Source organism: Vulpes lagopus, chromosome 18, assembly GCF_018345385.1.
Source record: "Vulpes lagopus strain Blue_001 chromosome 18, ASM1834538v1, whole genome shotgun sequence".
NCBI lineage: Eukaryota > Metazoa > Chordata > Mammalia > Carnivora > Canidae > Vulpes > Vulpes lagopus.
Window position 1 is genome coordinate 15,645,610 of NC_054841.1, and position 23,900 is coordinate 15,669,509.

Genomic DNA, 23,900 nt, shown 5'->3' on the forward strand with positions numbered 1-23,900 from the left:
TTAGGGGATCCCTGGGTGGCTCAGCGGTTTAGCCCCTGCCTTCAGCCCAGGGCCTGATCCTGGAGTCACGGGATCGAGTCCCACGTTGGGCTCCCTGCATGGAGCCTGCTTCTCCCTCTGCCTCTGTCTCTCTCTCTCTCTCTCTCTCTCTCTCTCATGAATAAATAAAAATCTTTTTTTAAAAAAAAGCTCTGCTTTATAAAATGAGTCAACTTTCCCTCTCTCAGGCTCTTCTACTCCAGGTCCTGGTTATTTTCCTGGCAGAGCAAAGGTGCGCAGCCATCACCAGGACAACCTTGGAGACAGGCTGAACTGGCAGCCAGCACTAGGGAACAAGTCCAGGAGAACCTGAAGAGCCCTGGGGGCCAGTTGTATTATTCCTCCGATGTCTGAGGCTCCGCTGTCATAGTCTGCGGGTCCCCGTGAGAAAGGCTTCTAAATAGCAGAAAGCATAAAGCCTTGGACCCAGGCCTAGGTTCAAGTGCTGGCATCGTGAGCCTGCCTGTAGGCCAGTTTCCTCACCTCCCTGAGCCACGGTTTTCCCCTCTGTTCAGCAGGAACAGGCACAGCAACCAGAGCGCCACCTCCCATGCAGGACTGCCGTGCACATCCAATGGGAAAACGTAACTAAACACCTGCCACAACGCCCAGCACGTAGTAGGTGCTCAACTAGGCCTGGGTTCCAATCCAGGTTCTGCCTCTTTGTATCTGTATGCCCTTGGGCTTCATTTCCGTGAACTTCAGATTCCCCATCCCTCCAATGGGGTTGATATTCCTCACACCTCCCAGGGTCTGGTCAGGATTTTGTAGCTCACATTCACTGATAACGTGCTAAACTCTTTACCTGAATCGGACATTTAATCTTCCACTGAATAGGTGGAGTATTGATAAGCACCCCAATGTTAGTAATGGAGAGACTGTGGCACAGAGAAGTTGGATTGAGTGACTTGTCCAAGGTCATGGGCTGGTGAGGTGATGGAACCAAGATTTGAACCCAGGCAGCTTGCCCCCACATAGACACTATGTATGTCAAGGGCCTGACATGTGGTAGATGCTCATTTTGTGTTTGAACTGCTATACCCTCCCCACCTCTTCCCCCCAAAATAAGCACAACACCACGTGCATTGGCTTGAGTGTTTTCGGCATTCACTATCGAGTATCGGTCAGTTAGGGGGTTTTAGGCTGCAAGTAATAGAATCTCCTGATACTCCTGACTTCAACAGTAAGGACCTTTGTGGTCAAGAAATGCGCAGGTTGGGTAGTGCCAGGAGTGGTTAGTTCGGAGGCTCAGTGATGGCACCCAGGATGCATACGGCAGCTCCAGCATCCTCAGTGTGCTGGCTTCAGCGCCTCATGGTCTCAGCATGGCTGCCAAAGTTTCAGACATCATATCCTCACACAACCACCTGAAGGGAAAGAACAGAGGAACTGCTCCCTCTGGAGCTTCTCATACACAAGGCAAGCCCTCCTCAGAGCCCTCCCAGCAGACTTTGTGTCTCCTTGGTGAGAACTGAGTCACCCACCCATGGAAGCCCGCTAGCACTCACCAATAGCCATCTTCCTTCTGGGTGCACAGAAAGGCTACAGTTCCCGGCCTCTTTTGCAGTTAGGTGTGGCTGACCAATGGGATATGAGCAAAAATAAATGCTTCCTTTTCAGGTCTGGCCTAGGGTCCTTGCTGTCTTTCCCCATCTGCCCGTTGAATGGAGAGGACTATGAGGATGAGGAAGGCCCAGTCACAAGACAGGAAGAGTCTCAGGCCCTGAATGGCCACACAGAGCACAGTCCTCCTGCCAAGACTCCTTATCCCGGCACGTGAGAAAAAAAATCAGACTTTTGTGGCAGAAAGCCACTGAAATCTTGGAGGTATCTGTTACGGCTGCTAAAATGACTTAACCCAGCCAAAACGCATGCCCATCCCTGAAAGCCAGCCAAGGGGACTGGAGAACTGTGAATGGCTCAGCCCCTGGGGCTGGGGAAGAGATTTCTCGAACACACTGCCCACCCCATACTAGAACAAAGGCAAGCTCTAGAGAGAAGTTTGGAGGCCGGAGAGAGAGTGGGCAATGGGTTCTAGACTGGAGCTGGATTGAGCACCCCAGAAGGATGAGGCCCAGGAGACACTGCCTCCCTCCCAGGCCTCTGCTAAGAGGAGCACATACAGGAAGGGGAAGGCTTCTGTAGCGAGCCGCCAAATCTGTCCCGGCTGAGCAGCCGTCTGTGGGGTCACCAGCCCCCCTCTGTTGGCTCAGCCCTCTGGCCCACACCCTGCGGATGATCTTGTGGACCGCAGAGAACCTAGGTGGGGGTGGCTCCACTTGAGGAATGTGGGTTTCTGAGAACCGTGTGTTTGGGGACCCTTGGCAAATGGAATCTCATGAGCCTCAGGTGTGGTGGGCTGGGCAGGGTTCGCTCAGGCCGCTGCTGTCGCCTCCCAAGGGGAGGGGAACTTGCATGGTGGATGAAGAGGCCAGACTTTAGCATCTCAATTCCACAACTTTCTAGCCTGGTCAGCTGGACAAGTGAGCTCCCCCTCCTGAACCTGAATGTTTTCATCTGCAAAGCAGAGGAGGAAAGTGGATGCCTTCAACATGGGTGAAGATGTGTCAAGCTCAAGACCGCGAAGCCAGCTAGCACTCCTTAAGTGCTGGCAGCCGCGGTTATAGCTGGGTGGAGGGGACCACATGTGGGTTCCATCACCACCCCCTCCCCATCCTGCTGAGGTCTGAAAGGGGCCGGTGCCCTCCTGGAAGAGCTTTCTCTTGCCCGGAGCAGACATGCTGGACTCAAGCCTGCCCAAGGCCTAGCCTGATTCCACCTCTTGCCCACGTGCCACTAATCTGCTCTAAGCCTCAGTTTTCCCACTTAAACAATGGGTACAGTCAGCCCCTCCACTCTGCCCCCACCACCTCTACCTTACAGCTGTAACCGAATTCAGCTGAAGCCATCAATCAGGGCACTTCGGTACACAGAGTCCACAGGCACCTTGCCCTGGGTTCAAAGCCAGCTCTGGCCTCTTCCCATTTTATGACCTTGGGGATGCCGTTGAATTAAGGTTTGGGGGCTTTCAAATGGTAAAACGCTGGTTCTTAGCTTATGGGAGGGATGAAAGGGGACCGGGCATGTGACGTGCTCAGCTCTAAGCCTGGGACTTAGGAAGGGTTCAGTTAATAGTAGCAAATATTGTATCACTAGTGGTCTCAGGATTTTGCAAAGTACAGAGAGGGCTGTAGGATGGAAGTTTCTCAGGTCAATCTCCATGAGACACCAGAGAACAAAGTTCTACTTCCCCCTTGAGGCCTTTTGGTTACTCCCCGCCCCCTGCCCCAACTGCTCTTCCTAGAACCAGAACCACGTGGGAGGCAGTGTGGTGCAGGGCTGGGAGTCTGGAGCTTCGAGTTCTAGTTTGGCTTCTGCTGCTCACTGGCTGTGTGGCCCTGGGCAAGTGTATCACCCTTTCTGAGCCTCCTTAACAATTGTGAGGTGATGAGACTGCAGGCTCTACCCTAAAGACCATATGTTACGCCATTCACCGACTCCTTCCTCACAACAGCCAGTGGCCAAGGAGAGAGGGTGTGGCTCCCTCGCAGGGTCAGGATCCCTGTTCTGTGCGGAATCTGGGCTCTGGTGCCCAGAACTGCATCTCCTGATGCCTGGAATTCCACCATTAGTGACTCATGCCTTTGGGAAATCACTGCCCTCACCCCCACTGAGTAATAGCAGTAACAGTCCCTCGTGGCTTCTCTTCACAGAAAGCGTCCACACTCCACGGTCTCGTGGGTCTCAGCACGCTACCGGGAGGTAGGCAGCGAAGTGAGCAAAGTTTGAATCAGATGCATGAAGTAATGTGTCCAAAGCGACACAGCAAGTTCGTGGTGGAGTCCGGAGTCCTGGAGTCTCCTGGCTTCTTGGTCAGTGCAGGTACAACCCCAACAACCTTGCTTAAAAATGCTGCTCCAAATACCTGTGCACCCACATTTGTAGCATTATTCCCACCGGCCAAAAGGTGGTAGCAGCCCAGGTGCCCATGAATGAACAAGCAGGATGGGGTCTACACGTGCAGTGGGATAGTATTCAGCCTTAAAAAGGAAGGACATTCTGACCCAGGCTACGACGTGGTTGGGCCTTGAGGACGTTACGCTGAGTGAAGGAAGCCAGCCACGTTCGGCCCGGTAGCGCGTGAGTCCACGTACCCGAGGCACCTAGAGCCGTCAGATTCAGAGGCAGAAAGTACACGGGTGGTGGCCCGGAGCAGGGGCAGGAGAAGTCCCTGTTAGATGGGAACAGAGTCTGAGCGTCACGGCGTGAAAGGAGCTCTGGGGACGGATGGTGGCGATGGGAGCCTAACCGTGGGAATGCACTTAACGCCTCGGAACTGTTCCAATATTAAGATGGAAGACTTTATGTCACCTGTGGTTTGTCGAAATTTAGAAGTTACAGTTTTTAGGGGCATCTGGTTGACTCAGTCAGTTGAGTGTCTGACTCTTGATTTCAGCTCAAGTCATGATTTTGGGGTTGTGGGATTGAGCCCTGGGATAGGCCCTCTGCTCTGTGGGGAGTCTTCTGGTCTCCCTCTCCCTCTGCCCCTCCCCCACCTCTCTCTCTCTCTCTAATGAATAAACAAATCTCTTTGAAAATATTTTAAAATTACAGTTTTTGAAAATATGCTGCCTCTGAGAGGAAGATGGGAAGTCCTAACCTTTTAAAGGACATGTAACTTAGTTTATCATGTCTTGTACCAGTCAGGATAGGCTAGGTCATGCTGCTGTAACAAACAGCCCCCAAATCTGACTTTTGAGTCAAACACTTACTCACTGCACCATACCGCCTCACACACTAAACCTTGTACCCCCTGGAACACTCTTCCTTGCTGTTCTAAACATTCCCTGCTCTGTCTGGACTCCAGGCCCAGGAAAGGCAATGGAATTGGTCAGACTCACCCTTGGCTGGCTATGTGGTTGTGGCTAAGCCAGTTAACCTCTCTAAGCCTCAGTTTGTTCATCTGGGAAATGGGGGCAATAACAGAATGTATCTTGAGGAGCATTTCACATGGCTTAACGCATGCTGTCAGGCCGTGGGTATATTAAGCAGAGTTTGGCATCCAGGCAGGAATGGGGTAGGCTTTAGTCTCCTGCCAGCTAGGCCCTCAGCTTGAACAATCCCAGGAGAAACACCTTCTTCCAGCCAGCCTTGCGTCAGGGCTGGGGAATGGGCGGGACAGGAGCCAGAGACTGCAGAGACAGTTGTCTCGAGCCTGAAGTACTTTTCTCCCCAATAATCTGTTTTCAATCTCTCATTCTTTTTCCCCCCTTTTTCAAACCCATCTTGCCAAGGAACAAGCACATAAGCATGCGTCAGCCCCTAGGCCAGCCAGCATTCATCCCACCCTTTGGGAATTTCTGTTTTAAATAGTAGGGCATGGGACCTTTTAACACACCACGCGTGTTCTGGCCTCCAAACCTTCACATGTGCTGTTCCTGCTCCCGGCCATGCCTTTCCCTGTCTCCTGGCTCTGTTCCGATTCTGCTCATCACCTGTCAAGGTTTGGCTGCAGGAATCTCTCCTGCAACAGCCCTTCTGATTGCTCCCCTGGCCCCTGTTAACACATCTCCCCAGGTCTGCACATATGTCTTGATTTCTTGCGTCCCTTAGTTACCTAATGTTTTTGACGGCACAGTGTCATCTAGTTCTTTGCAAAATCTGAGGCTTTCGTGAACTGAAGAGTGCTTTCATCACCACCACGTCAAGGGGAGGCAATTATTATTGTTATATCCCTGTTTTACAGATGAGAAAATGGAGTTCCTGGGAGCAGAAGTGAATGGTGGCACAGATGGGGAGTCTGGACCTCAATCCCTGAGAAGAGAGACTCCTGCTAAGCCACCTGGCTGGGCTGAGAGCACAGGAGGCTTGTGCCTAAATGTGCACCAGCAAGAGAGGGGGCAGGTGTGGCAGAGACACACGTCCTCTTCTTTCTGGACATGCAGCTGGCCTACATTTCCCAGCCTCCCTTGCAAGGGACGCAAGGCCTTTTTGGTAGACTGGTCATGAAAGTGGACCCAATTCTCCATTCCTCACTGTTCCCACACCCCTTTACAATGTGACTTTGACCTAGTTCCTCTGTTTAAAAGGTGGATTCTTTATCCCCTCATATATGGGTTGGCCTTGAGTCTCTCTTTGGTCAATAGAACATAGCAGAAGAAACTTTGTGCTAGTCCTGGGCGTGGCCTTAAGAGACCTTCCCAGCTCCTCTCTCTCTCTCTCTCTCTCTCTCTCCCTCTCTCTCTGCTTCCTCTCCTTCCTCTGCCAACCCCCTGGAGAATCCGAGAGCATGTGGAATGGAGCCATGTTATCTCGACAGCTCTTAGGTAACAGTTCTACTATCATTTTCAGATGCAAACATGGTCTGCACTCAAATTTTCAATGTCAAGTCAAGATACTCCGGGGAACTCCCAATTGGATTTAGGATTAGAGCTTCTCCCCTGCTTCTTCCCTGCAGGGGGGCAGGCAGAGGGCAGGGTGGGGAGCTCCTTCTCCATTCCTCATCTCCTCCCCTGTGGGTGGGGCTGAGGGGGCTGCGCAGAGGTGGAACCGGGAGAGGGAAGGTCTTACCAGAGGCTCCCCTGGCCTGGCTGACTTCCAACGCTGTAACCAGCAGACATTTCAAGCTGCCTTTCCCATCATAGGAGGTGGTGTGGGCTCCATGAATTTGGCCATTGCTGAAGGCTCCTCTCATCCTTGACCTTGGTGGATGCAACTCTCCTCCTGGGGTCACTTGCCACTCCATGCTCAGCGCTAGGAATCCCACGTCCATCTCCAACTTCTTGGAACAGGACCCAAGATGACTCCTGCCAGCAACCCCTACCCCAGCCCCATCTGTTCCAGAAACCCTCTCAGGTCCCTGGGGCCAACGTCTGGATGTGCCATCTCTGTTTTTTTTTTTTTTTTTAAGATTTCATTTATTTATTCATGAGAGATACAGTGAGAGAAAGAGACAGAGACACAGGCAGAGGGAGAAGCATGCTCCATGCAGGGAGCCTGACATGGGACTCGATCCCGGGTCTCCAGGATCACACCCTGGGTTGAAGACAGCGCTAAACCACTGAGCCACCCGGGCCACCCCGTGCCATCTCTGTTTGGCCATCTCAGGGTTCGGGGAGGGGGGGGGTCCCTCAGGCTGGAGCTGCCCCTCCTCCTGTACAGTCTCCTCCCCCTTTCTCTAAGCGATGAGGGGTGAAGACTGGGGTGATGTATCCCTGGCCTCTTCCTTTGTGACTCCTTTGTACATGGTAACCTAGTCTGGAAGGTCACTTCTATCCTGTCACTGTGTCTTCTGTTTAACATTTTGATATATTTAAACAAATGCAAACATTCCTTACACTCTGTTCCCCCTTGACTTTTATGATCCGCTGTATCTTAAATAATTTTCTCACCTTTTCTTATAGACACCTCCCTTTTTAGAAATTTTAATTGTGGTAAAATATGCATGCATAATATAAAATTTGCCATTTCAACCATTTTAAGTGTACAGTTCCGTGGTACTGAGTATATTCACGTTGCTGTGCCACCATCCCCACCACCATCCCCAGAACTCTTCTCATCTGGTAAAACTGAAGCTGTAGCATTTAAACAACTTGCTCCACTGCCTCCCCCAGGCCCTGGCACCCACACTTCTGCTTGCTGTCCCCATGACTTTCATCACTTGGGGGGGACTCTTCTAGTGGGATCACCTGTCCTCCTATGACTGGCTCATTTCATTGAGCACAATGTGAACTCGAGCTCCATCCACGTTGCAGCCTGTGTCAGAATTTTCTTCTTTTGTACGGCTGAATAGTATTCTGTTATTATATAAACATGTTGTTCATCTATCCATGAACGAACACCTGGGCCGTGTCTATGTGGCACCTAGGAGTAATGCTGTTAAGAACATGGATGTTGGGCAGCCCAGGTGGCCCAGAGGTTTAGCGCCGCTTTCAGCCCAGGGTGTGATCCTGGAGACCTGGGATCGAGTCCCATGTCGGGCTCCCTGCATGGAGCCTGCTTCTCCCTCTGCCTGTGTCTCTGCCTCTGTGTGTGTGTGTGTCTGTCATGAATAAATAAATAAAATCTTTAAAAATAAGAAAGAAAGGAGGAAAAGAAAGAAAGTAGGAAAAGAAAGAACATGGATGTACAAATATCTGCTTAAGACTCTGCTTCCAATTCTTTTGGGGAGTCACCAGAAGTGGAATTGCTGAATGATACATGGTGATTCTATTTTTAATTTTTTGAGGAACTGCCATTCTGTTTTCCACAGCAGCTACAAACGTTCGCATTTCTCCACATCCTCGCCAGTACTTGGTATTTTCGTTGACAGTAGTCATCCTAGCGGTGTGAGTTGGTATGTCTCTAATTGTTTGCTATGATAAGAAACTGCGGTGGAAAACCTCGTACATGCTTTATTTCACACATGTGAAAATATATCTGTAGTTTAAGTCCTAAAACTAGAATCGCTGGATCAAAGGGCTTGTGCATTTTTTGGAGCTTTTTTTTTTTTTTTAAAGATTTTATTTATTTACTCACGACAGGCATAGAGAGAGGCAGAGACACAGGCAGAGGGAGAAGCAGGCTCCATGCAGGGAGCCCGACGTGGGACTCCATCCCAGGACCCCGGGATCATGACCTGAGCCAAAGGCAGACACTCAACCACTGAGCCACCCAGGGGCCCCTTTTTGGAACTTCTTATGGAAGCCTAACGTATACACAAAACTGAGCACCAATCCTAACTGTTTAGCTTGGTGAATTTTCACAAAGCAGTTGCATTCCTGCCACCTGTGCCTGATTAGCAGAACCCCACCAGCCCCGCAGAAGCCCCCTGGAGCTGTCACCCTGACCTCTAACATCACAGGGTTAGCTCTGCCTCACTTAAACTTTATGTACGTGGACTCACACCACACGTACTGCATTGTGCGTCTGCTTCGTCCACACTGTGGCAGGCACTTAGTCATTCGTTCTTACTGCACTGCTCCGTGTGAATATACCAAAATTTATTTATCCATCCTGCCATTGATGGGCATTTGGGCTGTTCCCAGTTTGGGGACATTTCAAACAGTGCTGCTATGGAAATTATTAGTATAGTGCTGTTCAGTAACATATCCTACAATATACACTCAAGAATTGAAAACCGGGGGATCCCTGGGTGGCGCAGCGGTTTGGCACCTGCCTTTGGCCCAGGGCGCGATCCTGGAGACCCGGGATCGAATCCCATGTCAGGCTCCCGGTGCATGGAGCCTGCTTCTCCCACTGCCTGTGTCTCTGCCTCTCTCTCTCTCTCTCTCTGTGACTATCATAAATAATAAATAAAAAAAATTTTTTTTAAAATTAAAAAAAAAAGAATTGAAAACAGGTGGGACGCCTAGGTGGCTCAGTCGGTTGGCCCTCTGCCTTTGGCTCAGGTCATGATCCCAGGGTCCTGGGATAGAGCCCCGAGTCAGGCTCTCTGCTCAGAGGGGAGCCTGCTTCTCCCTCTCCCTCCACTCTACCTGCTTGTGCTCGCTCTCTCTTAGTTGGATAAATAAATAAATAAATAAATAATAAATAGTCTTTAGAAAAAAGGAATTGAAAACAGGGGCTCAACTAGATATCTGTGCATAAATGTTCATCACAGCATTATTGACAACAGCCAATAGGTGGAAGCAACCCAAAGGTCCATCAACTGATGAATAGATAAAATGTGGTACGTAGGGCACCTGTGTGGCTCAGTGGTTGAGTGTCAGCCTTTGGCTCAGGTCGTGATCCCGGGGTCCTGGGATCAAGTCCCACATTGGGCTTTCTGCAGGGAGCCTGCTTCTCCCTCTGCCTATGTCTCTGCCTCTCTCTCTCTTTATGTCTTTCATGAATAAACAAATAAAATCTTTTTTAAAAAATGTGGTACATAAATACAATGAAATATTGCTCTGCCTTAGAAGGAAATTCTGACACCTGCTGCACCATGAACCATGAAGACATTATGCTGGGTGAAATGAGCCCGACTCAAAAGGACAAATACAAAAAAAAAAAAAAAAAAGACAAATACTGCATGTTTCACTCACCGAGAGCAGTCAGATTTATGGAGGCGGAGACCAGAAAGGTGGCTTCCGGGGCCTGGGAGGAGGAAGGAATGGGGAGTTGTTTAATGGGACAGAGTTTCTGCACAGGATGATGAAAAAGTTCTGGACGTGGATGGTGGTAATGGTTGCACAAAAGTGTGAATGTGCTTGATGCCACTAAGCTGTATCCTTAGAAATGGCTACAATGAGAACTTTGATGTTATGTGTATTTCACTACAAAAAAAAAAGTCAAGCCACAAATGTAGACCACCTGTGTAACTTAAAATTTTCTAGCGGATGCATTTTAAAAGTAAAAAGCATAAGAAAAAAAAACCAAGTATAATTAACTTGAAAAATCATTTAACCCAACCTATCAAAAATATCATTTCAATACAGCATCAATATAAAAAAAGCTATGAAAGAGTTATTTTGCCTTTTCATGCTAACAACATCTGGTGTGTATTTTTATACTTACAGCACATCTCAATCCAGACTCAACACACTGAGACCTCAGTGTGGCTGGTGGCCACATACTGAATAACACAGGTCGAGTACAAGTCCGTGTAGCCATGTATCATGCATTCCTGTTCGGATGCACGCAAACTTGCAGTTTTGATAGATCTATCAAGTCACCTACTGTAACGTGTTAAACCAAGTTTAAATCCCATCGGCAATAAATAAATAAATAAATAAATAAATAAATAAATAATAAATCCCATCAACAAAGTGTGAGGGCGTGTTTGGCCATGCCATCACCTGCACAATTGCCGACTTGATAGATCAGAAGGCCCTGCTTGCTGTGGATTTAACTCAGATTTAACTCAGGTTTCAGTGATAAGAAGTGAGCTCAATCTTTTTATGCATTAAAAACTACTGTGTTTCCTTTTCTGTGAACCTTGGGCCGGCCTCGTTTGAGGGCTGTTTGCTATTCCTCCAACACATCCCTGTGCTCCCTGGGCCCCACCTGAACCAGGTGTTCCAGAATCAGGAGTGGCTGCAGTGGGGCTGCTGCTGCCTGGAGAATTCTGTTGGCCAGGATTCTGGGAAGTGGGGCTTGTGTTTGAGGGTATGCCTCCCTCTGCTGGCAGCACTGAGTTTCGTCACCGCAGCTTGGGCCAGGAGAGGAGGACGGGCCCCTGGAGCCTGGTTTGATCTCACTTCTAACCATTTACTGCTGTGTGACCTGGTCAGCAATCAGCTCTCTGGGATCTCTACCCTCTATGCGTAAAATGGAAATCATCAGCCATTCCTCTGATCCCGGGTTTCCTGGAGGAATAATCAAGTGATGGGACATGAAGGAGCTTCACGGGTGTGGCGCACAGCAAGTGCTAAGTTAAAGGTAGCTGCAGGGTGTTGGGGGACTGTTGATTTTTACTCCTGGAGGAAAGAGAAAAGGGTGGCGTAGAGGCTAGTAAAGGAGACAGAGGAGCAGCTGGCTATCCACAGGTGCACCACTGTCCAGCCAACCACTTCTATTTCCTGTCCTGAGGAATGGCCACCTCACTTCACGGCAGGGGTGACAAGCCACCATGCCTGGGACCTTCACACCTCTATGACCCCATGCCTCACCTGGGCTCCCACCTTTCCCCACAAAGGCCTTGTGGGGGAGTGTTAATTCCCCCCCAATCCCCAACACACACATACACTTCGTGTGCAACCACACAGGGCTGTTGCCTGGTGCAGGAAGACTTCCTTGGGGGCACCTGGGTGGCTCAGTCTGTTGAGCATCTGCCTTCAGCTCAGGTCATGATCTCAGGGTCCTGGATTGACCCCCTCGTGGGGCTCTCTGCTCAGCAGGGTATCTGCTTCTCTCTCTCCTTCTGCTCCTCCCTCTTGCTCCTATGCTCTCTCTCTCTCAAATAAATAAATAAATAATCTAAAAGAAGAAGAAGAAGAAGAAGAAGAAGAGGAAGAGGAAGAAGAAAGAAGAAGAAGAAGACTTCCTTGACGATGCTCTCTCCTATGAGTGCCAAGGGCTCACCTCCTGACTCTGCCGCCTACCAGCTATGTGCCCTTGGTAAGTCATTTTCCCAAGTCTCAGATTATTTATGATTGGTAGTAATGATTCCTACTTTGAGAGAGTTATTGCAGGAATTACATGAGATTAGGTGTCAGAGTGCCTGCGCACGGTAAGCACTTGTGTGCCAACCACCATTAGCAGAAGCAAGGGTAGCTGACTTCCACCCGGCAAGGCTGGGGCTGGAGGATGAAGGTGGAAGCAGATCCCAGGTCCCTGGGGGATCCAGAGGTTTGTGCTTTTTGCCCACTAGAGGGAACCAGATATCACAAACGTTTCCAGTGCTGGACCCTGGCTAAGCAGGCCCCTAAGCTCCCAAAGAGGTAAGAGGGAGAGGTTTCTGAGCTCAGAAGAGACCCCCAAGACCATTTAAGAGCCTGACAATTATCCTATGTTCTTAGGTCTGGCCCACAAAGACTCTCCAAACCCCGAACTTCAGCAATTGGAAAGGCAGCCCGCTCACCATGACCAAAGCCCTACTGTCCATCCCTGGCTGCATCCCACAGCCCGAGACAATGTAGGCCAAAGATCTCTAGCTTCTGAAGCTGGCTCTTCACATTTCTGACTGTGTGACCTTTGGCAAGTGACTTGACCTCTCTAAGCCTCAATTTCATTTTCCATGAGATGGAAATGTTACAGGTCCCAAGAAGGGAAAGGCATCTGTGTGCCGAGGGCTGGCCATGATTGATTGTGTTTCTTTCCAACAAATAGGCTGCAGAGGAATTAACTGTTTTCTGCTGATCACAAAAGCAATGGATTGATTAATCCAAATGGTTTTTAAAGTGTCTCAGTATGAGGCAAGCCGTGTACTGGCTTGATTAGCAAAAAATGAAATTAGTAGTTTTGTTGGGGGTGAATAGATTCTGGGTGATAGGTCCCCCCACCCTCTGTATTCTCCAAACTCTCTACACTGTTGATGCATTGTCTTCACAATGGTAGACAAGGGAGAAAAGAAGGGATAGTGGGCACCTACTATGCACTGGATGTTTTTACTTTATCCTCCCTCCAACTCTGAAGGCTCCCTGCAGGCAGGGACAGTCTGGCTTGCTCACTTCTATATTCTCTGTGCCTAGCCCTGGGTGTGGCACATAGTAGGGCCTCAATAAATATTTGTTTAGTGATCAACAATGATTTGTGCAAAGTTTACAAATGAGAAACTAAAGTTCAGAGAGGTTTTGTGACTTGTCTATGGTTACCCAGCCAGTAGGACCCAGGGCCAGGATCCTGAGGAATTTCTACTCAGTGCCTGTCCTTCATCCCTAAACCCCCTTTGCCCCAAACGGCTTATTTTGCAAATATGTACTTATGTAGTACTTGTTAGGCAACAATCCTAAGGGGTAAGCATTAGAATTTCCCCCCATTTTATAGATGGGAAGACTGAGGCACCCATCAGTTAACTAACTTGCCCAGGTCACACAGCGAGTAAATGATAGAATCAAGATTTCTAAGCCAGGCAGTCTGTCACTAGAATGCTTGCCATTGACCACTATGTGAAGCCACCCCTAGGTGTGAATCTTGTCTTCTCGATCCCTTGGGCACCCCTGGAGGACCTGGATCATGTCTTCTTTTGTACAGCCCTTGGAGCTCCTGGTACAGGGTTGGGCACACTGTATGTGGGCTCTCAGGTCAGGCCCTGCAGCCCCCCAGCAGATAAGGCCTTCTAGTTGCTGTAGTCTCATCTAGAGTTAGTGGGTGACCCTTGGTTTCTAGTGCAAAGTCATCTCTGCTCTTTGAGCCTATAGACATCTGTCTACACCTCACCCAGTGCTGTGCTGTACACACACCAGAAGGTGCTTTGAGGGTGCAGGGAGGAGGCAGGAGTTGGACTTTGGCTGCTTTATCTGTATGCATTTTCCCACTCTTAGATGTGAGTCCAAATGTATACAGCCTCTATGCACATGGATATATATGTGCATGGAGCTCACATGGATGCACGTGCCCTGCGCATGCCTGCGGATATGAGCAGTCCTGCAGGAGAGCACGCATGTGAGTCTGGGTGTGGCACATACGCTCCTGGGTGTGTCCAAGGATGCTGATGCAGATCTGAGTGTGAACATGAGTTTGTGTGCCGCTCTGCACATGTGTGGGTAATGTGGAAAGACAGACCACCAAAGTGGAAGGGCACCTCCTTGCCTTGCCTTGGCTTCCTCCTGTATAACATGGGGACAATTACCTGTGTAACATATCATGTCATTGGTAGAACAGCACCAGACACATGGTGTCATAATAATAGCTACTGTATTATCAACCTCCCAAGTTGCGTGGAGAGTCCGTAAAACAATAGCTTTGCAGGATATCTGGATCAAGAAATATTACTCCCAGATCAGTAATTTTTTCTTCTTTCCCTCAGTTTTCTCATTACAAGGGGACCATAACAACAGCCAAGAGAGTTTGGAAAAAGAGGTGGGGAAGTGTGGGGAATGTATTACTCAGGGCCCCGCCACCCCCACACAAGTAGTATCTGCATCTTTACTGCTCCTTTCTGGGCTTTGTCCATCAGTCAGCTGGCTCAGGGCTTGGAACTCAGCATGTTGGTCAAAACACATTTGGATGAATTAACAAGTATATATTGTTTTCAGCTAAGATAAGATGACTAAATTGAGTATTTTTTTATTCTGCTTTTATTTACTTATCATGAACACTTCCCATGTGACAACGTCTTTATAACTATTGGAGATAACAGAAGAAAATTGGAAACTATCCAAGGTGCCCAAACAGGGAAATATCCATTTATGGAAGAGCCAGATTAAAGTATGTTATGAAGTAATAATGGACACTTTTTCCATATAAGATTCTTTTTCCTTTTTGGGAAAAAGTTAGTGTTTCCATATTGGGAAAGGGATGTCCCAGGATTTATCCGTCTCTAGAAACAAAGCGGATTCCATTGAAAAAGATGGAGACATGAGCCACCAGGGAAATGCACACCCAAACCCCAATGAGATCCCACTACACACCTGCTAGGATGGCTATAATAAAAAAAACAATAACAAGTGCTGGTAAAGATATGGAGAAATTGCAACCTTCATGCACTGCCGGTGGGAATGTGAGATGATGCAGCTGCTTTGGAAAACAGTCTGGCAGTTCCCCAAAAGGTTAAAAATAGAGTTACCATATGACCCAGCAATTCCTACTCTTAAGCCTATATCCAAGAGAAATGAAAACATGTCCATGCATAAATGTTCACAGCAGCATTATTCATACAACGGAATATTGTCCAACAATACCAAGGAATGAAGTATGGATTCATGCTACAACATAGATGAACCATGGAAATCTCATGTTAAGTAAAAGAAGCCAGGCACAATAGACTTTGTAAGATTCCCTTTGTATGATTCCATTTATTTGAAATGTCTGGAATAGGCAAATACACAGAAACAGAAAGTAAACTAGGATTGCCTAGGGCTGCTCGGGGAGAGAGATAGGCAGGGGCCTAGGGATGACTATAAATGGGTAAATTTTTTCTCTGGGAGATGATGAAAAAGTTCCAAAAGCGACTGCAATAAATATATGAAAAACCATTGAACTGCACACTTTAAATGAGTACATTGTAAGGCATGTGAATTTTCTCTTTATAGAACTGTTGCAGGTTTTTCAAAAAGACTGGAGACCCAAGATGACAATGGGAATATACGCTGTCGTTCACTGCGAGCCAGGTACTTGTTAATGGCACTTAACTTCCAGGACAACCCTGTTAGGTTATTTTCTCTATTATACAGATGAGGACACTGAGGTTCAGAGAGTTTGAGTAATTGGTCTAGGGTCACTCAGCTCATTAGTGGTATGACCGTGATTTGAACCCAGATGCGTGCTCAGTGTGAAGTACTTTTGTTGTAGTTCTGGTTCGAGATGGCAACGTAGAAGATTCTGAACTCTCTTCCTCCCGTGGACGCTGGGTCTACAGCTACATACAGAACAATTCGCTGAAGGACTCCTACACATCGGGCGAAGGAGAACCCGCACCGGAGCAGGTAGGAGAGGCTAAGACACAGTCTCACCACAAACCTTACTCCTAGTGGGTAGACTTACAAATGAGGGAACTCAGGACCTCCGAGCTTTTCCCTGAAGAGTGAAGGGTGTGAACCCCACATGTGGTACCCCAACTTTTAAGACCTGCACCTAGAGTACTTTTGTTGCCTCCTTGGGAGAGGCCAGGAGCTGGTGCACCAGGCCAGCTGGACAGACAAACGTACAGCAGCAGGAAATGTGGGGCCAGGATCGGGGGCTCCTCCCTGCCTTTTATCTGGCCTGGGCAGTGAGTGGTCAGTCATGGTCAGGGCTCTTTATCACTCTCTCAAGTCTTCTCGAAGCATCTCCCTGTCCAGGGCCCTTCAAGCAGACACCCATCAAAGTGCTGCCCGAGAAACCCCGAGACTGGTTTGGCAAAAAGATCCAGCTCAAACCAGTCTACTGGGCAGCCCCCAAGACTTCCCATCTTTACTGTATGGAGATAATTATACATGTGCCCTAAAATATATGGACAAGATGTTCATCACAGCATTTTTTTTTTAAAGATTTATTTGAGAGAGCATGCGTGTGTGCAAGGGAGCAGGGGGAGTGAGAGAGAATCCTCACACAGACTCCCCACTGAGCTCCATCCCAGGACCCTGAGATCATGCCCTGAGCTGAAACCAAGAGTTGGCCACCTGACTGAGCCACCCAGGCGCCCCATTTCAGCATTGGTGTTTTTATTTATTTATTTCCCCCCCCCCAGCATTGTTTAAAACAGGAGAAAACTAGAAAGAACCCAAATGCCCAACATTTAAGGACTGGTTACTATGCAACAGGACGTGCAGAGGAAGGATCGGAGGCAGCCCTTAGAGCCCCAGCAGGAAAAAGCTGATGGGCATAGAGAACGGTTCACAGTACAGTGAGAGAAGCAGCCCCCTGCCAGCTGCCGGCTCTGTCCCCGCCGCCCCCCAGACAGCCCCTGGCTGCTTCTTAGCGGCTAGCCACACTAAACTCCTTAAGGTCCTCACTCCCAACCCCACCCCCTAGTCCTCCTCCCCGCTTCCTCTCTTCTTCAGGCTTGGGGTGTTGGGTGGGTGTCCTTGGCACTTGCTCCTCCCTCTGCCTGCAGTACCACTTCTGGTCCCTCCCTGTAATTCTCTTTCCAGCTGGCTGACTCTGGTTCAGCCCTGAGTCTCAGCAGAAACTGCCCCCAGAAAGTACTCCCCGGCTCCCTGGCTGGGGCAGCACCCCCTCTGTGCTCCCGCAGCCCCTGTGAGCACCCCCTCGGAGTGTGGTCACCCTCTCGAGGACTGTCTGCCTCCTACATTGGAGGCCGGAACAGGAGGCTATTTATTGCCTTCCTGGCTATTGTCTTCTCAGTATCTACTCTCAGAGTGGGCACCTTCCAGTGAATTCCTCGGCAACTAGAATAAAAGCCAGAACTTGTTTTCATGGTCTGCAAGGCCTCATGTGATCTGGCTAAGGCCCACTTCTTCAACTCATCTGTGGCTCTTCTCACTACTCTGCTCACTGGCCAAGATAGTTCTCCAACATATCAGGTGCATTCTCGCCTCAGGACCTTTGCATCTGCTGTTTCATCTGCCTGGGATGAATGACCCAGTGATGGAGATCTAGTCCTCCTCAAGTTGCTATTGGTCTGCTGGACGAGGCAAATACATAAACTGGCCCTGCTCTGGGCCTTGTCCTCCCCGACTATAAAATGAAGGTGGCCATCTGCCAGTCTCCTCCCTTGCAGGCCATTAGAGGATCCCATGGGGTCAGGGCGGTGCCTGTTTGGGGCAGCATGCAGGGCAGAGCAGGTGCGAATGGTTGTTGTTATAATGGGCTGAGGGCGGTGCTTAGCTCCCTGGCCATCAGGAGGGGTAGGGCAGGGAAGGAGGGAACACAACCAGGCTGGTCCCACTTGGCCCTAGGCTGCACCTGGGTAGGTTCCGCATACCCTGCTCTGAGCTCATCGCCACCAGCTGCAGCCTGGCCTCTGACAGGTCCCAGCTGAGGCTGGGAGGGGCGTCCATGGGGTCGGGTGTCTGCTGAGTGGATCTTCCTCCCCTTCCTGAACCAGGAGGGCTTGGGGCAGGCTGCAGGGCACCACCAGCCCCGGCGCCTTTCCTATAGTGAGTCTCCCTTTGCCACAAACTTAAATTCTCTCCTCCCAGAAGGGACCCCAAGAAACAACAGGGTTCCAGAGGCCCCAGATAATCAGTTTTTGGGGGCTCCCCTCTGTTCTTTTGCCCCTACAACCATGACCCCCTGATCAGTGCTTAAGAGAATGGAGTGTGTGTCCTTCCCCTAGACTCACTGGCTGCCCTACAGAATCCTTTCATTCCTGTTTGTCTAGTAGGTAACTTTCAGGAAATTAAAGCAATATGGTGAGGTTACTAGCTCTGTAGCGGGTAGGGTTCCTTATTCCCACTTGATATGTAAAGACACGAAGCTTTGAAAGATTGTGAACATATGGATTCAGGGAGAAAGGAGGTCTAGAAACTCCTCAGGTAGCTAAGATGGGATAGGCACTTAATAATCAGGATCTAGTTTGGCAAAGTCCTTCAAGGTAGGGACATTGGTCTTCATTTAGCAGATGAGGACATAGACTGAGGGAGGTGAAGTGAATTGGTCAAGGTATCCCCAAAGCCAAGTGCTGGTGGATCTCAGACTCAAAGTCCAGCCACCTGCTAGCGCCAGTGCCCTTATTTTTTTTAAAGATTTTATTTATTTATTCATGAGAGAGAGGGGCAGAGACATAGAGAAGAAGCAGGCTCCATGCAGGAAGCCTAATGTGGGACTCGATCCCAGGACTCCAGGATCACGCCCCGGGCTGAAGGCAGGTGCTAAACCACTGAGCCACCCAGGGATCCCACGCCAGTGCCCTTAATCACAGTGCTTATGCCGCCTCTCTGCTGCATTTTAGCTGCACAGCAGACTAAGAGGTAGGTTACCGGCTGGATCTCTCATGGAAGAAAACCTCAGAGAAGTTGATGGGCTGTCAAGATCCCACAGCCGGCAGGACAGAGCGGTCTGGTCATTCACACCAGTTCAGGATTAGAAGGAATCACAAGGTCTTGGAAGGTCATCTAACCCAGCTCTCTCATTCTAACAGAGAAAACGGACACCCAGAAAAGGGAAGCGAGTCTCATGCTTGCCCCATGTCCCATGGTTAGCAGAATAATACTCCCACACCAGAGTAGTTTTGATGTGAGGAGCAAAGGCCAAAGAAAAAATTAAAAAATTAAATTTCCTTACTTTGTACAGACCATTGACAAGTCCTTGAAACAGGCAGAGTAACCTTCCCCTGGGGACTCAGCTGCCTCGAAGTTAATCCTTTGCTTCCTTTATCTCTAAACTCCCCAAGATACCCGTTAGCAATCATCCCCCAAGCATTTGACCCACTGATATGTATCTGAAGGGTCTCAGGACTCATGTTTTTTAGACAGTAATAAATGACATTTCCCTAACGATAGCTAAGCCCCTCAAAGTCCTGGAAACCTGGCTTCCAAAATTCCTTAGAGACTTACTCTATCCTTTACCTGCTCCCAGCTTGAGAGTACATAATGGGCCACTCCTCATAACCGGTGCAGCTCTCTCTGCCCATGGGTCCCGTCCCTGTGTTCTAATAAAACCACCTGTTTGCACCAAAAACAGCTCAAGAAATCTTTCTTAGCCATCAGCTCTGAACCCCAATGTTTTTCCTACATCAGTTTGATGTTCCTGGCAGGGACAGTAGCTCACTGTCACCACCTTCCTTCAACAGGTCAGTTCTCCAGCTCTGCATGATCATCTCGCCATCCCACAAGGATCACATTGGTCCAGTTTATTGATAATAATATGCTGATAGGGCCTGATGATCTTAGGTGCCTGTTAAGACACATACAGACTGGAGGTGTAGAGACAGGACCAATAGAAGGTATGTGTGTGTATGTGTGCATGTGGGTGTGTGTCTATGTGTGTGTTTATGTGGGTGTGTATATATAGAGAGAGGAAGGAGATTGATTTTAAGGCTTGGCTCATACAATTATAAGACAAGTTACCCACAATCCACTGGACAGGTCAGTCACACTAGAAATTTAGGATGTCTATGTTACAGTCTTTTTTTCTTAAGATTTTATTTATTTGTTAGAGAGAGAGAGAGAGAGAGAGAGAGAGAGAGAGAGAGAGAGGGCGCGAGTCGTTGAAGGGGCAGAGGAAGAGGAAGAAGCAGACCCCGGCTGAGCAGGGAGCCCGATGCAGGGCTGGATCCCAGGACCTCAAGATTATGACCTGAGCTGAAGGCAGATGCTTAACCGACTGAGCCACCCAGGCGCCCCAATGTGACAGTCTTGAAGGAGAATTCTCATCTGCACAGACTGGAGCCTCCTAATTCCACTCATTTAATGTGGTGGTTCAAAGCATGAGCTCTAAAATCACAGAGTCCGATTATACCACCTGTATGCTCTGTAATCTCAGCTGCTTATTCAGTCTCTTTGAACCTTGGTTTCCTTGTATGTGAGGTGGGCTTCATAATTGTACCTATTTTGTAGGATTGCTTTAATGATGAAGCATAAACGACACCCAGCACAGAGCCTATACACAGCTAAGCACTCAACTCTCATCATCATCATCATCATCATCATCATCTATGTATGAGTGGTTAAGAAATCATTGAGATAATGGATAAGGAAGACTTTGGAAGTCATGTTATAAGAGAAATCTTTGAAGGAAGCCACGTTATCCTGATTAAGAACAGCACCTGAACCCTGCCCCCAAGTGTCTGCAGAGCTATAATGAGACAGGCAGAAGTAGGTAGCAACCAGTTATTTCTGAGCCCAAGGGAAGATGAGGACCCAAGGAAGAACTGAAGATGGTTAGTGGTCAGCTTGACAGAAGAACTTCCCATAGTCAGAGTTTTGCCTTCTGATAGCATAAGATTTGGGGGAGGAGATAAGCTCTGCCTCCCAGGAGGTACACAGAGCCAGCATCAGCGGGCAGCAAGGAGAGGATTCCTACACGGGTAGGAGGTTTGAAGAAAGACTTAGGAGGTCCTTTCTTTGGCCTTGATCTTTCTGGATAAGGATCCCAAGATTCCTTCCCCTATTTGGCCACACAGCCAGTGAGAGTTCTCGTCAGGTTCACGGGCAATACCCTCTCACCCTCTCCTCTGTCTGTCCTCTCTGTGCTTCTATGCTTCTATTCCTCAAACATAGCCATGTTCCTACCCCACTACCACTGGGCCTTTGCACATGCCACATCCTCTCCATAGAATTGCATCCAGGTCTTGTGGGTCTAAAACTTAGAAAGCTGAGAAACTCTTTTTGAGAAAAAAAAAAAAGAACGCACAACCAGATAAACATGTGAATATTTAGAATGAGAAACAAAACCATAGCATTTAAAAAGGTGATAAACACTATACAGAAATGTCCAGAAAAAAGAATGTAAGATTTATATTGGCCACCTGATACGCTTCCAGAATATTTTTATTCCTACATTTGGTCATCTACTTTCAGGATAACCTCTTCACTTGACATTGATTTAATAATGTCATTTTCTTTATCTTCATTTTCTCTAGCACAGTTGATCAAAAGGGAGGTGGATATGTCTTATCCACGCCCTTCCCCCTTTGTCAGTAGTTTCAAAAGGTTTCTTTCAACTTCACAACTCATTATTGGTAGCATCAAAAGTTTTAGAATTGTTGTCAAATTTAGAAAAACTTCAATCAAGGTCCAGGGTTTAACATAGAGGACTTCAGGATTCTTCTTGTTTTCCTTGATTACTAAACTTAAAAAGTATTTGAACTGATGCCACCCACCAACCAGTTTGTTGCCAACATCCTGTTTGCCTTGGTGTGTTTTGAGTTTTGTTTTCAAGCCTCATTGACATCGTGTGCCGTGACAACTTCCCCTTGCTAGTTTCCCCCGAGTGCCACAGCAGCTCCAGCAATATCCGAGGTCACAGGAAATGTGACAGGGAGGAGGCAGAGAAGGCCTAACTGCCTAACTGGCCTACTGTGGCCAACTCTAGGGTAGCATGTGATCCTGTGTCTTGCTGGGGCCCCTCCCAGGTCACAGGAAGACACTCGGGAAGTGAAGGGCTCTAGAGTTAAGCTTTGTGAGTTTTACAGTAAGCCTGGGAAATCCACCCCTCCCACCCCACCCCTCCGCCAGCACGAAATCCCCACCCTACCCACCTCAGTGAACTGCATGCAGCTGGTCTTGTCTCCCTCTTCTGCAGCATCGCAGCTTCTAGGAGGCCTCCAGAGCCTCCCAGGAGGTTAGCTGGCCCAGGAGGCTGGAGGCCAAGTCCGTCTAAAGCTCACTGAGCCCTTAGTAGACTTTGAGCAGCGCCTGGTACACAGTACAATCACAGGCCCCGAAGGCTGAAGTGACCACCTGCCAGCATCACCCGGATAGTAACTGCCAGAGCTGGGAATCAACCTGGAAGGAAGGACAGAGGGAAGGAGGGAGGGAGCAAGGGAGGGAGGGAGTGACCCCAGCTTCCCAGATGAACTGCAGACAGAGGAGTACACTTCCTGCCAGATGCCTTCAGAGCCCTAGCTGGCCTGCTTCTCTTCCTCCATCCTGAATAGCTGATCAGGAACCCAGAGAGGAGGTCCTCTGAGCCCCTCAACAGACCTCTCCCTCCCAGGCACTGTTGTGAGGGCTGAGATAAGAGTGTGGACCTGGGTTTGAACTTCCTGACCATTCCTTAGCAGCCGCGTGGCCTGGAGCAAGTTAGCCTCGCCATTCTGCACCTCGATGTGCTTCTCTGTAAAATGGGTTTTATGGCCGTACCTCCTCCCACGGGGTGAGGGGACTGTCGATCATGTTTGCTGAGCGGACGTGCTCTGGCCCTGGAGCTGCAGCAGCAAGTGGTGGCTTTATTTTTGTGAGGTGAGGCCTAAGCGGGAGGCTTTTCCTCCTCCCCACCATCTCACCCCCCACCCCCACCCCCAGCCCAGTGGTCCTCCCTACGCTAGACCTCATGCTGCCCTGCTGATGTCAACCAAGATGACCAACCTGCTTGTTACAGTCAAGTGACTCTGGGATCAGCATGCATTCCTCCCCCCGCCTCCTGCTTGGAGGGCGAGGGCTGGCTCACCTCCATCACAGGTCAGGTGAGGGCCTGGCTCACACCCACAGAGATGGGAAGGCAGCACCCCTGGACTGAGTGCCTCTCAGCAGGGCCAGACCTCCCCACACATGTCCCCAGCACTCAGCCCGGGGCCTGCCCTGGGGTCACAGGCTGTACATGCTAGTTGGGAATTAAGGTGTTGCTGACACAACACCTGCCCCGGAGTAGTCACCCCTGAGTCACCCCAGTGGCCACTGGGACCACAGAGCGTGTACCCAGAGTGTTCCATATACCATGCTCGGCATTTCTACCTCCTCCTCCTCTTTCTTCACAGCCTTGTAAGATAGATGGTATTACCCCTATTTTGCAGAGGTGAAGGCTGAGGCTCAGCAGGACGAACCGCTTGCCTGAGTGCCCCCCCCCCCCCGCCCCAAGCTGCAGAATGATGAGGGGACTCCGCGGCCAGGGCCGCTGACCGCGCCCCTGCTCTCCCTGGCAGTCCTCGGGCCTAGCATCTCCCCCTCTGGGAATCATTCTTTTCCATTAAGGAATGCTCCTCTGCTAAAATGTAGCACTATGGCAAATAACTCTAACATTTAGTTTTTTAAATCGAATGCTATTTTCTACCCAGAGATAAAAACAGCTGTGAGCTCCTCCAGGGAAGGAATGTTTTTTTTTTTTTTTTTTTTTTTGCCTTGTTCTCACGTCCTCCCTCCCGATAGTGGGGCCCAGCGTGGAGTAGGAGTGCAGCAGGCGTTTGTGGCAGGAGGGTGTGAGCGCACAACCAGGCGAAGGCCACTGCCTCACCAGTG

The 23,900-nt window shown here is 49.2% G+C and overlaps 1 long non-coding RNA gene across 1 annotated transcript; it reads right to left on the minus strand.

The window, feature by feature from the left end:
- Positions 1 to 72: 72 nt before the first annotated feature.
- On the minus strand, positions 73 to 22,397 carry LOC121477932. The gene is made up of 3 exons (XR_005984387.1): positions 22,205 to 22,397; positions 10,065 to 10,116; positions 73 to 1,406 (listed from the first exon to the last, which is right to left on the minus strand). It is a non-coding gene; the product is annotated as an uncharacterized LOC121477932 (long non-coding RNA).
- Between the last annotated feature and the right edge of the window lie 1,503 nt (positions 22,398 to 23,900).